This window comes from Impatiens glandulifera, unplaced genomic scaffold (assembly GCF_907164915.1).
Source record: "Impatiens glandulifera unplaced genomic scaffold, dImpGla2.1, whole genome shotgun sequence".
Lineage (NCBI taxonomy): Eukaryota > Viridiplantae > Streptophyta > Magnoliopsida > Ericales > Balsaminaceae > Impatiens > Impatiens glandulifera.
The window spans coordinates 2,869-16,723 of NW_025918826.1; the positions used below are offsets into that span (position 1 = coordinate 2,869).

The 13,855-nt window shown below is 31.6% G+C and overlaps 1 pseudogene; it reads right to left on the reverse strand.

The window, feature by feature from the left end:
* Positions 1-3,519: 3,519 nt before the first annotated feature.
* LOC124917141 lies at positions 3,520-13,021 on the reverse strand (annotated as a pseudogene).
* Between the last annotated feature and the right edge of the window lie 834 nt (positions 13,022-13,855).

Below are 13,855 nucleotides of genomic sequence, written 5' to 3' on the forward strand. Positions count from 1 at the left end.
CCAAAAGGGCAATGAGCTATCCGACTGAATTTGTCGGCTTTCCACTTCGGACCTCATATAATGTTAGGATGATAGCATTGTGAAGGTTTTTCAATGGTCATTTGAGATTGTTGAAAGTTCTACGATTTCTCTCCAACCAAATTACCCACCAAAAAATAATGAGAATATAACTACATTGTTTCAAGCCCGCAAATCTAGTTGTATCAATTCACGTTTCCCAATACACACCAACAGTTTCCGGCATAACCCAATGAATACCAATAATACTCCAAAGACTTCAAATACTAGCGACACCCTTACAATGTAAAAGGAGATGAGGGGTTGTCTCCACAATCTTAAGACACATACGACATCGACTAACTAAGATAAAACCATTACGCATACATCTATCATCAGTTAGAATACCACTGTTGATCGCACTCCACCTGAAAAAAGATATCTTAGTGGGAATCTTAGACTCCAATAATTTCTCCCAGCACAAATTAGTTGGAATGACTCTATTAAATATATAATAACAATGTCACACATCTATATCTGATACAATGCGCAAACCCTTGAGAGCTATGGTCGTACATATCTTAGACTGTGGCATCTCTACAAATAGTAATAGAGGCTAGCACAGGGAAGAGAACAACAAAACTCTTACCCCACACCTTGCATCCTCCCAAAAACGGATAAATGAATCGTCACCCACGCTAAACAAAGAATATTCATGATAACTTTTTCACATGATTGTTATTCCACTTCATATGCTACATCCCACGGGGAGACTGGATATTTTTATAAGCCAACCAGACCAATCCAACCCATATTTGCTTCTAATCATATTTACCTAGAGACTTCATTGTTCCGAACCAAAATGTGCACACCACTTTGACAATAAGGCCTTATTAAAAGCACAAAGGTCACAAAAACTTAAACTTCCTTCATCTTTGGGCATTTTTACTTTGTCCTTCACAAAATGTGAAAATGAAGACTATAAAGACCCCTATAAAAATTTACAAAGCGTATCATACAAAGCGTATCATCATCAACAAACAATAAGTGAGAAATAGAAAACGGAGCTCTCCTTGATCCACAATCAACCCCATGGATAAGTCTGTTATATTCATCGAAAATTATCATTCTAAAAAGAGCTTCCATGACAATGACAAACAAAAGGGGATAATGGACACCCTTCCTAATCGCCCTCAAACTCTCAAAAACACCTTGAGAACTTCTATTCACAATAACAAAAAATTTAGCCGTGGAAATGCAAAATTTTATCCACCGTATCCACTTTTTGCCCATTCTCATCCTAGACATGACGTTGAAGAGAAAGTCTCAATTGACATGATCATAAGCTTTTTCAATATCAAGTTTGACGAAAGCGCATTGAGCACCATTAGAGTTAGCTGAATCAATACACTCATTGACAATCAACGCCGCATCAAAGATTTCACGTCCTATAATAAATGTTATTTGGTTAACAAATATAATTGATTCTAACACCACACGCAACCAGTTTGCCAAACATTTTGAAATAATCTTGTAAAAAGACGTGACTAAACTTAAATTTTTTTCGGTCTATAGTTCCTGAAGCCTTAAGAACAATCAAGTAGAATTCCAACTTTTGTCGAACGAGGAGAAATGATAAAAGTGTTCAATAGCCGCCATAACATCCCTTAAGGAATGTCCACGCCTTTTTGAAGAAAGCCAAAGTGAAACCATCGTTACCTGGAGCCTTGTCACTACCGCACGCATTAATAGCATCTTTCACCTCTTGCACCGAAAAACGTCTCTCAAGAATACACTTCTACTTAGAACTAATAGCCCCAAAATTTATGTCGTCTAACTTTGTCCTATCGATAAATGGTTCGAGAAATAAATTCTCATAAACTGGATAATATTTGCAGAAATAGCTGCCTCACTCTCATGAGTACCCCTGAGAACCGAGATAGAATTAATCGCATTATTATTAACCTGAGCATTCGAAACACTATGAAAGAAATTTGTGTTCTTATCACCGTATCTTAACCAGGTAGCCCTACTACGCTGACGACGAGCTCTGATTTCCTATTACTTGCATAGAGATAACAACTCACTAATCAAATGAATTCGAGAGCTAATCTCACAATCCAACAACTCTCGTACCTCTTCATCCCCATCAATAACTTTGATCTTATAGCATAAAGTATCGACCTTATATCGAAAGTAATTATGGTCCCCTACAAACTAACTTTTAAGAAGCTTTCGAAGATCTCTAAGTTTAACAAAATCTTGGAAGAATGTGACCCACATATCACTTGGTTATACCACCAAGTTTGCACCCTCCGAAAGAAATCTAGTCTGAACAACCATTTATTCTCGAACATAAATGGATGACACACCCTCAAAACCAACCTACACTCAATCAAGATTGCTCGATGATCGGAGCAGCTCCATGGAAGAAATTTCTAGAAGACGTTAGCCACCCCACGAAAAATTGAATCGATTAGAAGAAACCTATCTAAACGAGATTGAACGAGCCCACCATGACAGTCTCCTCTCCTAAAAGTATATTGAAATCCTTCTAATGGTAAATCAACAAGTTCAAGATTCTCAATGGTTTCACGCATACTGTTCGTGAGTCTTCTCGCACCTTTTCTTTTTAGAAGGGGGTCTAACATCATTCATTTCGCCCGCAAACACAATAGGAAGATCACATAGACTAGCAACACTAGCCAACTCACAGAAAAACTATTTCTTTAGTTGTGGAAGGACAAACCCATAAACAACTGAGATAACCCATCTAAAATTATCCCCACTAAAAATTTTCCAATATTAACATCCATTTTTTCGAACATGTCATCAATCCATGTCACTAAAATCTCACATGAGGCTCCCATAGAATCAAGAACTTCTCAACCACAAAACCGCCAATTACAGATATCCCTAACAACCCATTGATCAATACGCTACATCTTCGTCTCGCTAAATTAATAAATACCATAACCGAGAGTACCCAACATAGACTTAAGTACCATACGCTTATTAGTATGATTGAACCCGCAAACATTTCACGCAATAATCTTTCCATTCATTAGGTAAACTGATTATAGTACAACTTACTCGGTTTCAAAACTCCTTTCTTAGTCTTTAAATAACTAATAGGGAGTTCAAGTTTTCTCATTTCTCTATGCTGATAGTTATACGAAAGTGGAGGAATTTAATAAACTTCTGGCCACACCTCCGTTTCGGCCTCAAGTACTGCCTAATGGACATGGGATCTATTTTCATTGAAAGACATATTATGGGTTGAGAAACCCTCACAAACCTCCTTATCAGCATCATACTCGGGTTCTGAGTCAACAGACTCTTCTTCTGAAACAACATGCGTGTACACGAGTGGTTTATGATATAAAGTTTTGATATGGGAGTTAAAGGAAACATTGGTCACAGGAGACATAAATTCATCATCGAACAACTTCACTTTGTCCACAATGGTAGCCAACTTAGAGATAGGATGAGGGAACGTCATCCCACGTTCATTAAACATTATCAGTTGGAGTTCATGTCAAGACATGATGGAGATCCATCTGATGTAAGCATAAGATCACGATCAAATAAAAAGGATGAAGGTGATGTCTCTGAAACCGAAATAGAATTCTTAATAACTACACCAATTGTCGGAGACGAATGAATCAGAGTCATCCCCACTGGGGTAGTGATCTCAATTGAGTTAGACGATAAAAAGGATTGTTCAACAAACAAAGACAGTTGATCAATCATAATTGGAACCGGTGAATGAAAGCAACTCTCGCCTGGACACTTTACTACTTTATGATGAGCAATTTGGATCGGAGCCAAAGGCAAACTCCCAAGAGATTCTACCAACACCGATGTACCATTAAAGGGACCAACAAACTTATTTTCTACTTCCACCTTAAGTCATTCAATATTAGCAAGATTGGCCAATTCCTTAAAATACGGGATCGTGATCAACTCAGGATCTTCAACCTCAAACGACGGAACACTCGAATCTCTCGAACAAATACAAAATTAAAATAAGTAAATGAAAATTTAGATGCTAAATAGTAAAAATATTTTGTAAAAATTAAAATTTTAATACAAAATCCCAACAATTTTACCATTTTTTAAAAGGAATTTCAAATAAAAGTTCGTTTAAGTTCCATAACGATGAGGATGAAGCAGAGAAAATCGAACAAACTAATTTAACGTTGTCGAAAGATTCTCTACTAAATATTTGTAATCATTTACCTATATAGTTAAAATGATTGATGGTAAATAATGTCGGATTTTTTTATCAAATAATATCTAATCATTTACCTGTATAGTTAAAATGATAATACGAAATCTTAGAAACCATGAAAGGATTTATTGAAAGGAGCCAGGAACGATCCTAAGTTGATGCAACATATACATTAGTATAAGGTCAATGTTAAAGACAGATAAAAAAAAAAAATAGAGTTACAGTAAATTTTAAAAAGATTAAAAAAACATTTGGTGGGATCAAAGAAAATCAAGGGAAAGAAATGTTGTTGAAGGGAAGTTATAAAATTGAATAAAAATTCTTTATACTTAAGACGAATTTTATTATTATACTTTTATATTGAGAAGTAGAGTGAATGTCTTATATATAATTTGTATCGGCTCTATGACTGGTATGGACTCTTTGATATTCTAATACGAGTCATCTAGTCTTATTACGAACAATAGCATATATTTTAACACCTCCTTTTGAAGATTACATCCTACACATGAAACATCTTGTTTTTTATCATATGAAATGTCGGGTGTGGAGGATTAAGGTGAAGTTGTTCATCCCAGTAGAGTCTGATTTTTTAGTAATACTCTTCGAGATTCAGATCATTTACCTAACAGTATATATGTTTTTGTTGAGTCTGTACTGTGTAGGTAAAAATTGTTGCTCCAATACCTGATTTGTATCTCTTTTCATAATTGTTCATATATAACTGTGCTTTGAAAATGAACTTTTTTTTGTCTATCTAATTCATTATTCATAACATAACCATCATGCTTCCTTTGGATCTATAGAAATTTTGCAAAAACCATAAAATAATCAAGTTTCATCTTGTAAAAAATGGTTACCTAAATACTAGTACTTAATTCAAAGTAATTATCCTATTAAAAACTATTGAAGTTGAGTAATGATAGACATCGAGAGTTTTGGCATGGAATGATGTGTCATTCTATGAGGTAAAATGAAAAATCTAATAAGAATCATTATTTAATTAAGAATATGCAATTAAACAAAACAGTTGGACAAAATTTATTAACATAAATTGTTATTGTTTGACAAGGAAACATAAAAACTGTTTGTTTGCAACTCTTGAATGCAGGGGCAACAACAACTGTTATTTTATCCGGTGGAGGAATAATAATAGTAGAATTACGTGGGCATACTCTTATTGTTTTTCTTGATACCGAACCTGGGCAGTCTGGGCAGAAAACAACCTTGTAGTCAGTTCTTCCCGGGCAAGTGAAAATAGTTCTTCCCGGGGTAACTATAAGAATCCGGGCATCTATCCTTGAAGAATCTCGAAAAGTTGGTAGGTTTACAACTACTAGAATTGCAACAATACTGGTCAGTCCTTGAAAACGGTACATGGGTTATACATCCTCCTGGAGCCTGTAATTGGTTTGGGGCATTGCCCGATGATATCCCCGGTGCACCGAATGCCTGCGGTGCACCCGTTTGAGGTGGGACTGAATTGCATCGGCACGTTGAACCCGTTGACAAGAGACATGTCAAAGAAGTCCATGTTAACTATTTGATTGAATGAATACTCGGCCAAAGTATTGGGAGGTGAGCCGTAGGTTTGACACTGGAGGAGCCCCCATTACACTCCCCTGTTTGGCAACTACCATGGCCGGACTCGTTGAAATTGCAGCCAGTCCTGGCCCAGATTTGTCCTTCGAATGTTTGTGCTGGTGTGTTTAAGGTCCATGTTTGGGATTGGGGTTGAGTTGCCGGCCACCGCCGGGTATGGCAGCAGCCCAAACGGGAAGGAGCAGTTATTTGTGATCTTGAAAGTGGCTGCATCGATGAAAGATGGGGAAAGAAAGGATTATGTAACTTAGAAGGAAAGAATTAATGGAGAGGAGAAGGAGACCATTGTTAATTTAAGTTTTGGATTGAAACAGAGGATTGATTAGAATTAGGAAATAGGAATTCCATGGTCATATCGTATGTAGTGGGTGGAACATAAACACACACAAGGCACGGTCCTTAATTGAGGTTTTATCTTCACTTTTAGTGAAAGTGACCCTATATATTTGTCGGCCATCAATGATCAATGCTCCGCGTGGTTGAATAGAAGTATAGGATATGTTTAATTGTTGATAAAGCAATTTTGCTAGTGGAATTAGATCCGAAAAGATTAAACATTAAAGAAAGTTTTTCCTATTCTATTGACGTAAACAAGTATCTTCGTTTGAACAAAATACAATGACATATATAAATAGTTTTCATTTGAGACAGGGTTATAATTTGTTCGCTAACATGATTCTATATTATTTTCGTTGGGAAAAGTTTTGAGAGTCAAATATTACATCTAAAATTTCGTTCTTTGGATAAAGCGCTATTCACGACAGAATTCATATAGATGATATGTGCATAAAAAAAATGTTGTATTATGATAAGTCGTATATGTCACGAGAAGGTTAAATTGACAACTCACTTATTTTGCATTGTCGATAGATGACTAGTATCTGAAGTTTTTTGTGGAGTATTACTGAGATTTATTGGGTGATATCTGAATCTTTAAGAAGTTGCTAATAAGTTTATATTAATGCGTCATATATGACATATCTACATATTTGAGTTATCATTCCAATTATTGTTTAGTGACTATTTGGTTGGAGAGAAATCGTCGAACCTTCAATGATCATAGTCATCTTATGTTTATCATTCATAATGCTATTATTACGAAGTTTTTTTTATATTCGTTCAAGAAAATCGATAAAATCAATTAAATCGATTATGGAGTTAATTGTTCTTTTTAAGGACTTACGAGCTTGATAATCTATTGGGTATTGTGGTTGTATTATATTCTTAATTTTTTATTTCATTTTTGTCGTTGTGCTTAAACGAATTTTATCGCTTTTAGTAAATTGACCATTTAAAAAAATTATAATAATTTAAATGTGACAAAAGTTCGTACTTTAAAAACCAAACTTTATGGGTTTTTGTGTAGACTCGAGCTTATTGATAAAACACAAACTCATGAATTTGGGGTCATGGGTACGAACGAGTCTTCAACCGGATCATTTGACAACTCTCAACATTTTGTGATTCACAATGAATTATTCATCCACATTAATCTTGTCCTCCACATGAACAAAATGGGAAAGCGAAATACAATTGGCTTAACGCTTTTCGCTCATGCATGCATGTATGTCCTCCTCATCATTTTGACGATGGTTTTGCTACGACGGTTAATATATAAATCGAATATAAAAAAACATTTTTTGGGTTTTTAAATTGAAAACAAAAGTAAATATAAATGAATTGTATATGAATAAAAAATATTTAAGATGTTTCTTGATCTTTATTTATTATTACTATTTATTTTTAAAGTTTGTATTGTCTTTCAAATTTTAGAAATATTCTCTCAAAAATAATAATCTATCTATATATAAAAATACACTTTTTTATAATTTATTAAGGGACCATGCAGGTATAAAATAATTTGTTTTTTTTATCTCTCTTTATGTTACTAGATATTTCTCACTCAATTAAACCATATATATTCTTCAAATTCTTTCTCCCGGGGATAGATTCCCTCTTTGTTATATATATTTAGTTTAATATATTTATAAAAAAAATCTCTCAATTAAAGAATTATAAAAAAAATTAATTTACAAAATAATATTTACACAATTAAAAATATAACCAAATGAAAAATTAGAGGCTAAATAGTAAACTATTTGTAAAAATAAACTTTTAATAAAAAAACTCAACAATTTTACAATTTTTTTTAAAAGTGATTCCAAATAAAAAATTTGCTTAAGTCAGTAACTTGAAAGGAAGTTAAGCAAATTGAACAAATTAATTATTAAATATTATGAGAAATTAATTATTAAATATTATGAGCAACGGATAAAATCAATATTATGTGTGGATGGATAAACAATGCTGTGATCGATTTTTTAAAAAAAAATATATATATTTTTGATCAACTAGTTTGAAAATTCTGAGACACTCTTTAAAAAAATTATTTTTTGAAAACGTTAGGGGAATTAATTTTAATGTTGAAAAAAATTTAAGTTTTAAAAACGAGGCTTTATAGACAACTCCATATCTTACCTTTCCGTCGAATCTGGGAGAGATTGGGAGTTTTGTCATAGGTCTTTTTTAACTTTTTTCAGTATTAATTAACCTCACGACTAGAGAGTCGCCACCTAATTTTAAAAATTAGGAATTTAAGAGATGTGAGTTCGGCGTTTGGTTACGTGTGGGAAATGATTTTTTTAGACGCTATGTCCCACAACGCCCCTAAGGTCTCTACTAATTAATTTTGGCATTTCTTTAAAACATTTTTACATTTTAGGATTTTCCATTTTAAACATTTAATGGGTTTGCATGAGATAAACAAATAAGCAAAATAAAAGAAAACGAGAGCAAATAATTCACACATAAAGTTATCCTAAAAATCAAAACTAGGCAAGTTATTAATCAAAAATTAATTTGCCTAAGTCTAGATTAATTTTTAAGAAACTTTAGTGAATTATTTAAAGTCTAAAATTTTACTATTTTTGGGTTTTTATTTTTATAAAAATAATAATGAAAATAATAAAAATAATAATAAAAATAAATAAAATAAAAAAAGTCATGTGTCTAAAGAAAATTCTAAGTCTAAGTTTGGGCTAAGTTCAATTTTAGTTAGAAAATTCGATTTTAAAATATCATTCTAACCTAGGATCAAACAATCCACAAACTCTTAACTAAGCAAAAACAAAAAAATGTCAAACAAAAATAAACCTAAATCTAAAATGCAAAAAAAAAAATTAAAAAAACAAAAAAATGTCAAACAAAAAAAAACCTAAATCTAAAATGCAGAAAAAAAAATTAAAAAAACCAAAAAAAAAAGAAAAGTTGAAGACTGCAGCAAGCATCGCCTGGGAAGCGTCATCGCTGTAATTCTTCAATTGCTGGAATTATTTTGGGATCAGAAGCGTCACTGGAAAAGCGTCGGCATCAGCATTGGCCATTCATTTTGGTAGGACGACCTTAAAATTCAAACAACACAACCAAGTAACCCGAGACAAGACAAAAACCCATAATATTTTGGCCAAAACTAATATTAAACAATAATTTATAACAATATAACATAAATATAAGATTTCACCCAAGATTTCACCCAATGGTCACACAAAATATTCAAGATCAATATTTACAATTAAGAACATGCATATTTTGATCACTTCTTTTATATTGTTTTTATTTTTCAAGCAAAACTATTTAGAATTGTCTAATTTTTTTATATGTTATTCTATTTACATCAAATAACATTCCTAAAAAATTCACCTAAACGTGATATGTGCAAGCTAAGAATAAAAAATTACAAATTAAAAAAATGAAAAATGCAAGTTTTGGGTCAGTTTCGGTTTTTCAATTTATATACTTGTCAAAACAGTTCAGAAAGTTCTGAAATTTTTATATGTTTTAAAAAATATAGTAATTAACATGCATATAAAATTTCAGCCAAAGGGGAGGTGGGAAAGGTAGAAAACCAAAAATACAAAGTCAAAGATGTAAAGGGTACTTATTTTTTAATCATATTTCGTCTATATCTTTGTTTTGATTTTGAACTTTCTATTATTGTATCTGTGTTACATAACATACATATTTACATGATCATGCACGAAATTAAAGAGACCAAGAAAACAATAAATTAAAATATGCAATGATTTTTATTTAATTAAATAGGCAAAACCCTTGTAAAAAAAAAAGAGGAAATCAAAAGCTTACAATATGGCTGCTCTTGATTTCGGTTGTGCAAGAAATTGGGCAATGAAAAAGAGTTTAGGTCAAGGTGAAGAGAGAGCAGAAGTCCCTTTGCTAGGGTGTTAAGAGAGGGTATTTATAGGCAAAACTATGAAACCCTAAGGCCCAAAGGCCCATTTAACACACTTGACCATTGAAAAAAAAAACTATTTTAAACATTTACAAATGTTTAAAATAATGGAGCAATCTCCACTTGACATGTCATGAGATTTAAGCTTTATTTAATAAATGATGTAATACTTGGTCATTTTAATTTTTAATTAAAAATGACCAAGTCTTCATGCTTCTCTTCAACACACGACTGAATTATTCTTACTTTGACAACTTCTTTCTTTATTTTAGCGATCTCTTTTCCTTTCTTTGACATACTTCTCATGATTGATTTTGTAGACACCGTTATCTTTTTATTTTTGCACGTTATCCCCTTTACACACCCTTCATCCTACAAAAAAAGAAAAAAATATTTTTTGTTAAAAACACAAATAAACAATTTTATTTTTAATTATTCCTATTTATAATATTTATAAGTAACAATTCTAATTAAATAAATAAGAGGTTAACTAACTTATTCAAGAAATCAAATCTCAAAGTCTAATCTAACTAATTTAACAAACTAAGAAAACAAAATATAACTAACGAAATTTTATAAAAACGATAATATATATTTTGTAAAATATATATTTTTTTAATTTTTATTTTTTATAAATACCCAAGGTAATTAATTAAATAAAACCTTGAATATTCTAAGTATAATAACTTCTCTAAGTGTTGTAAAATAGACAAATTACTACCTTAACTTTATTAATAATCCAAAATCAATTATTTTCAAAAACTCAATTGTTCTAAAAATAATCGTCTTTAATATAAATCGTGCAATTAGTCCGTAAATGAATTCGAGAAAATTTTATAGACTCAGATTTATGAAAAGCATAAACTATAAAATTAGGTGTGAAAAATGAGTGTCTACAAATACCAAATTTTGGTTATAAGTGATATTTAATCATTTACCTATATAGTTAAAATGATAATAATAAATTATAAAAATTATGAAAAGATAAATGAAAAGGAGCCTTCAAATTATGACCGATACTAAATTGATGCAACATACTCATTAATATTTGGGTTCAAATTTCCGTTCAATGTTTTGGGTTTCATTTTGTACTATTTTAAAAAAAAAATATATATTTTATAGAATGAGTTCAAAGTAAAAAATAAAAAGTCAATATATTGTGTGAACGTGGTATAATCGTTTTTTTTTCTCACTCAATTATTCAGTGATTTAATTATTACTTTAATTTTTCTGTTTGGTTCGATAAAGCGGGTTAATATGTATAATCGTTTTCTTTCTGATCACCCAATTATTCATTGTGACTAATGTATTTGATAAAATAAATATGACATTAATACAAATTACAACTTTGTTTAACTCAAATTCTTTTATTTTTTATTTTAATACTCGCATTCATTTTCAAAATGACAACTTTTTTTTAAGAGTTTTTTTGGAATCTAACTTTTGATAATAAGTTAAATTTTATAATGATAGGTATACTCAACATTTAAACTAATATTCAAAAAATAGATTACTTCCACATAAAAGATTGATATATATTTAAATACATTATTAAAAAGCTTAATTTTCATATTGGTTTTCATCCTTTTGTAACAATGCACGCAATCATGACTCATAAAATTAAAGTGCATTAATACAAAAAGACTCAAGATCTTATTACATATAACATGCATGGCTCGATGCAATAGTGGATACATTTAATTTATTCGGGTCAACATGAGCACCTATTTAATAGTTGTGGGTTTTATAGACATAATATTGTAATTTTAATCTAATTATGGTGGGTGTTCCAAGCACGGAGCAGAAATGGAATATCTGCCGTAACTGAAGTTTACCGTTTTTTAAACTCACTAGATTTGAAAACATTGTAAACAGATAATTTATTTACGTTTTTAGCTTTTTAGCTTTTATTCAGAATGTTACGACTTCAAAATCATTCTAGGCTAGTCTAGAATGATCTTTTAAACTCGTGGTTTTTTTCTCATTTTGGGGAATTTTTAATGAAATGACTCTAAGTCGTTTTTTCCAAAAAAAAATTATATGTATTTATATTTTAAATATATATTTTTAAACTAAATTTTAAATTACTTACTTAATTAAATATTAATTTAATTTAATAAATTGATATTATAAATATATTAAATAAATAATATACATTAAATATTTATTTATATTTTTAAAATCTTGTTATTTAAATCATATTATTTTATTTTTCTATTCATTTTTTTCTTTTTAACAATTTAATTAAAATTATTAGAAATATGTTCATAAATTTAGTTATAATCATAATTGTTTTAAAAAATTATTATTTTAAAATTTATTATAAAATAATTTACAAAACATTATTATAAATATGTTCATAAATTTAATTATAATCATAATTATTTTAACTGGATCTACTAGAACTGCAACAATACGGGTCAGTCTTGAATACGGTACACGGGTTATTGCATCCTCCTGGAGTCTGTGGTGCACGATTTTGAGTTGGAACTGAATTGCATTGGCACGTTGAACCCGTAGATAAGAGAAATGTCAAAGAGGTCCAAGTTATTGTCCTGATTCAATGCATACTCGGCCAAAGTGTTGGGAGGTGAACCGTAGGTTTGACACTGGAGGAGTCCATTGCAATCCTCTGTTTGGCAACTACCATGACCACCGGACTCATTGAAATTGCAGCCAGTCCTGGCCCAGATTTGGCCTCCGAATGTTTGTGCTGCTGGTGTGGTTAAGGTCCATGTTTGGGAATGGTTGAGTTGCTGGCCACCGCCGGGTATGGCAGCAGCCCAAACGGGGAAGGAGCAGTTATTGGTGATCGTGAAAGTGGCTGAATCGATGAAAGATGGGGAAAGAAGGGATGATGTAACTAGAAGGAGAGAATTAATGGAGAAGGAGAAGGAGACCATTAAGTTAATTTAGGTTTGTGATTGAAACAGAGGATTGATTAGAATTAGGAGACATGGTCATGTGTGGTGTGCTGGACCATAAAAGACACTCTACTCTAATCACGGTCCTTAATTCAGGTTCTTTATCACTTATAGTCAAATTCAACTGATATATTTGTCTCCCATTTATTTATAAACGCTACAAAACATATACAACTTTCACCCCAGAAAATAGTTATCCACATCATTAAAAACAATAATCTAGGGCCTCTTGAGAGCCCCTGGGTTTGAGCCCGTCAAGCAGCAGCAAGTTCTACGTCTAGTTGAATAGTTAAGTTTGTTTGCGAGTTATGTGCTTAACCCCCTTGTGGACACGTTTTTATCCTCTTCTAGTTTAGCGGCAATATAAGTTGGATATCCCCAGTCTCCTTGAGAGGTACTGAGTTCGAGCTCGTCAACCGACAAGTTCTGCGTCTGATGATTAAGTGTGTTTACGGGCTATTTGTTTAACCTCTTTTGACCACATTTTTTTTTCAATATAAATAAAGGCGGATCTAACAAAAAAATCATGATGATGTTACCATTGTTGATGATTTTTTTATTGTTTGTTATAATGATTGAGAATGTTAATATATCTTGTGATGAGATTAATTGGATTGTGGACAGTGGTGCTTCTACTAATGCTACATCACGACGAGATTTTTTCTCAACATATGAGGCTAATGGTTTTGGTATTGCTCGTATGTGCAATATTGACAAAGCTAAAATGGTTGAAATTGGTAATTTTGTGTTGAGATGACCAATGACACTACTCTTTTTTCTAAAAGAGGTTAAGCATATTCCTGATATTCACTTCAATCTTTTATCGGTTGAAAGATTAGATGAAGGTTT